The 4,779-nt window shown below is 34.3% G+C and overlaps 1 long non-coding RNA gene across 1 annotated transcript; it reads left to right on the top strand.

Annotated features, from left to right (window-relative positions):
* The first annotated feature begins 534 nt into the window (after nucleotides 1-534).
* LOC136844710 (uncharacterized) lies at nucleotides 535-4,316 on the top strand. Its single transcript, XR_010854975.1, has 2 exons — nucleotides 535-680; nucleotides 3,860-4,316. It is a non-coding gene; the product is annotated as an uncharacterized lncRNA (long non-coding RNA).
* Nucleotides 4,317-4,779: the final 463 nt, after the last annotated feature.

The following is a 4,779-nucleotide window of genomic DNA, read 5'->3' as shown; positions in this document are numbered from 1 at the left end:
TAATCTTTGCATATTTCGTTAATCCTAATTAATTTATCACACGCCAGAAATTAGGTAATTATGTAATGTAATTTTCAAGTGTCACTGTTCACCTGCAAACCTACCCACTGCTCAAAGATACTTTTAAAATCTCTCTCTCTCTCTCTCTCTCTCTCTCTCTCTCTCTCTCTCTATATATATATATATATATATATATATATATATATATATATATATATATATATATATATATATATATATATATATATATATATATATATATATATAATATATTTGAAACAAACAATTTCATTTTACAAATCCTATAAAATCAAGAATATTCGTCTCTACCACTCGCAATCTTTCGTAGTATTCCTTACAGCAAAATTACTCAGTCAATCAATTATCCATTTGAAAGAAAGGCCTTTCAAATAAGAAAAAACATACTTAAAAACCAAGCCATAGCGCCCTCTGAAAATAGAATATATTAAAATATCATACGTTTTCTATCTGGCTTCTACAAATATATAAACGGTAGACCAATAACTACCTGTTTTACGAGTCCTTGGCATTGAAAAATCTCTTCCTGCGAACTGTGCTTTGAAAACTGGTCAGTTCCCGTTTAGCGTTCAAGGTCTGGTGACGCGTAGTTTACTCGGTGTTGTGGTGACGATCTGACTGTTTGTCGAGGTTACAGAAAGGTAAGGAAATTCTTCTGTGATGTATTAGGCCAGATAATTGAAGTTTTCTTTACGTAGTTTCATAGTGTTAGGTAGGTTTGTTCGTCAGTGAGTTTGCTGTTATAAGTTTTCGTTTGTTGGGTTTAATTTTTCCGTAATTTGTTCTTTGGTTTTAGGTTTGGCTGTTGTAAAGCTTAATTTGTTAGGTATCTTATCTAATGTTAATTTTTAACTTTTGTTTGGTATCTTATCTGTTAATTTTTAACTTCATTTGTTAGTTATATTATCTAATGTTAATTTTTAATTTCATTTGTTAGGTATATTGTCTAGTTTGTGAATTCTTTAATTTGTTTGGTACCGTAAAGCTTATTCTGTTATGTATATTATCTAGTTTGTAAGTGTTCTTAGTTTAATTTGTTTGCTGTTGTAAAGCTTCATTTGTTAGGTTTAGTGTGAATTTTAGTAATTTGTTTGTTGTACAGCGTCATTTCAGGTATATTATCTAGTTTGTGAATTTTCTTATTTGATACTAGTTTCCTGTTGTAAAGCTTAATTTTCATATGTATGTTATCTAGTTTGTTAATTTTTTTGTTTGCTGTTCTACAGGCTTTTTCTTGTGTATATTATCTAGTTTGTGAAATTTCGTAATTTCATTTGTTTGCTGTTGTAAAGCTTCATTTGCTGCTAATTAAGTTTAACTAGTAGTCATGACCTGACGTGGATTGTCTTTAAATTAATTTTAATCTTCAATTTCTCCAAACATGTGTTGGATACTTTTGAATGTTACGTAGAAAGTTAACTAGAATAGTCGTAAGTTAACAAGTTTTAAATTAATCTTTTAGCAGTGGGTAGGTTTGTAGGTGAGCAGTGACAATTGAAAACTACCTTGCATAAATACCTAATTTCGGATGTATAATAAAATACTTAGGGTTAGCGTGATATACAAAAATTATTGGTCATGCAGTATTGTGTATACAGAAATTTTTCATACAGGAGGGTCATAGCTTTCTTAAATAGGATATTGAAAAAGCCTTTAGACTTTGCAGTAGGCTGTGAATGCTTTATTTAGTCTATAGAAACTGAGACCTATGGGTTCTTTCAACTCAAACCGTGCTGTCTTAACTGTTTGACTGGAATAACCAGTAATTAAAATTATGAATCGACCTATATCAAATTTCAGTGCAGTGTATAGATAATGTAATTTTCTTAGACAAATAATGTCCTAGCTTTCGGCTTTAGTACTCGTGTAAACTTGGTAATTGCACTATCCAGGTGACTTATAATTTAAAGTATTAAATGAACTTTAAGGAATGAAAGTAAATTTTTATTTATCAGGACTTTTAAGCAAGATTTTAAAGAATTTTATCCGAACTGAGATTAAATTTTTATGTAGTTAAATTTAATTCAAATGTAGAAAATTTAACTAATTTTAAAGCCATGATTTTTTAATCTAAATTTCTAAAGCAATTTGATATCTTTAGCTTTATAAAACTATTTTAAAAGTACGGCCCTGTAAAATATTTGTACTTTTTAAAAAATTTGTTCAAAAATGCTTAATTTAAGAATTTAAATAAAGCAAATTCAATCAAACTTCAACTATGAATGACCTTAGGTAATTGAAAAAGCACTGAGTAAAATTTTAGGCATTTTAGGCATTTTAGGCATTTTAGGCATTTTAGGCATTTTAGGCATTTTAGGCATTTTAGGCATTTTAGGCATTTTAGGCATTTTTCAATCAAACGGGGCCACCTTTGATGAGGTGGCCATGCTGCTTCAGCAAAGGTGGCCCAAGGTCTATACATGGTGGACTATTGTCTACCATGTATAGGACCGCTACTAACCTTAATCATTTTTCTTCCAGGCAAGTTGAGTTATAAGGTTTGGGTGAGGTGACCAGTTAAGTCATAATGCGGGTTGGGTGACCAGCTGTAATGTGAGGATGTAATCTTGTGCAGTGGCCAGTAAAAAGGTCTTTGGGGGGAGGGGGTGACAGGGTGGCCAGTTTTAAGTCTTTTATGGGTGACGTGACCAGATGTAATGTGGGGGATGAGTCTCTGGGTAAGGTGACCAGTTGTAGGGACGGTTTGAATCTGGCTTAGGTGACCAGTTTTAGTTGTATGCCCGAGAGTCACAGGGGAATGTCTGTGTGAGGTGGAATGTCTGTGTGAGGTGGAATGTCTGTGTGAGGTGGAATGTCTGTGTGAGGTGGAATGTCTGTGTGAGGTGGAATGTCTGTGTGAGGTGGAATGTCTGTGTGTGGAATGTCTGTGTGAAATGTCTGTGTGAGGTGGAATGTCTGTGTGAGGTGGAATGTCTGTGTGAGGTGGAATGTCTGTGTGAGGTGGAATGTCTGTGTGAGGTGGAATGTCTGTGTGAGGTGGAATGTCTGTGTGAGGTGGAATGTCTGTGTGAGGTGGAATGTCTGTGTGAGGTGGAATGTCTGTGTGAGTTGGCTGTAAGACCAATTTTAAGTTGTCTGGATGGTCTGGGTTAAGTAACCAGATGTGAATGTCTGGTTAAGACTACCAGTTGTAAAGTGTGTGTGGTGACCAGTTTTTAAGTTGTATTGTCTGAGTGAGGTGTCTGAGTGAGGTAACCAGTCTTGAATGTTTGGGTAAGCTGTAAGTCTGAATTTCATTAACATGTAAGTTTGTCCCAATAAACAGGATGATAATGTCCTACTAGTGATTTATCTTAAAGCAAATGCAACTTTCCATTATCTTTATTTTGCTATATCATATTTTGCTATATCAAACTTGTTTAAAAACTAACCTAATATTAAACTCATGCAGTTGTGGTATATGGTATAATTTGACTTAATAGCATATGTACTTGGACTCTGTAAAATAGATCGAGGTAAAAACCTCATTGAGGTGAATCATGTTAAATTCGTTTAATAAATTCTTGACTAGGCTTAACTAAAATTCTCGACTAAGCTTAATTAAGTGTAATAATGCCAGTATATCTTTAAGTTTAAGAAATTTGAATTTAAATGGTGGGCTTCCAGTCAAATTTTTTTCTAGTCTTAATCTGCCCCTCTAAGGTAAAGCCTAACAGAAGATGGGCTTTATTAAATATTTAAAATTAAGTTATTCGCAAGTTAAATTTTCATAGATTTGTCACTTAATCTTTATTAAATCTATTTTAACTTGTGCTCCTTGAAAAGTGGTATTTTCTGATTAAATTATTACTCCCGACAGAAATGACCCCAGAAGCTTTAACAACAAATGTTTAACATAGTGGCCAGCTTGGCGTGGACACTAGTTAGGCAGTAGAACCCACAAAGCCAGTAAGCAGCCTGGAGTGGCCAAAATAAAGCTGATAGCCATCCTGGAGTGGCCAGTAAGGAGCCTGAGGGTGTCCATAAAGAAAGCCAGCAGACAGCCTAGGGTGGCCACAGGAATCCAGTAGCCATCCTAGGGTGGCCACAAAGAAAGCAGTAGCCAGCCTAGTGTGGCCACAAGTTAAACTGGTACTCAGCCTAGAGTGATCACAAGTTAGTCACTGGACAGCCTAGGAGTAGCGACAAGTGGCCACAAAAAAGCGGCAGTCAGCCTGGAGTGGCCACAAGGAAGCCAGCAGCCAGCTTGGAATGTGTAAGGCGTGATTATAGTGGAAAGTGAGTTTTGATTGTTAAATAAAGGATTTGCATATTCACACTTGTATGATTAACTATGGTAACATCCTAGAGATTTGTTCTGTTTTTAAATATTTTTAAATTTAAAAACTGGTGGTAAACGAGTCAACAGACGAAATCCTTTAAGTATAAAAGGATTTAAATGCTTACAATAGTGGTTCTTGTTATGAACTTTAATGGGGCTACAAAGCCTTTGATTTAAATAACTAATAAAGTTGTCAGTTTTCACTCTAGAATTTTAAAATTTTTAATTACAAAATAAGGCAGTTTTGCCTAAATGAAAATAAGGCTGTTTTATGCCTAATGCCTAAGTGGCAACTTGAAATTAAAAATTTTGAAAGGCTTCAGAAAATGGGTAGGTTATATCAATGTGAAGATTAATGGTTACTTAAGTGATCACTGCATTGTGCATAGTACTTCTCCAGTGTTCTGACAGCACTGGTCCATAGTTTTCTGAAATTGAGAAATACAGAAGCATTATAT

This window comes from Macrobrachium rosenbergii, chromosome 13, assembly GCF_040412425.1.
Source record: "Macrobrachium rosenbergii isolate ZJJX-2024 chromosome 13, ASM4041242v1, whole genome shotgun sequence".
NCBI lineage: Eukaryota > Metazoa > Arthropoda > Malacostraca > Decapoda > Palaemonidae > Macrobrachium > Macrobrachium rosenbergii.
Note: the sequence above shows the minus strand (reverse complement) of the source record. Positions and strands in the feature narration are given on the sequence as shown.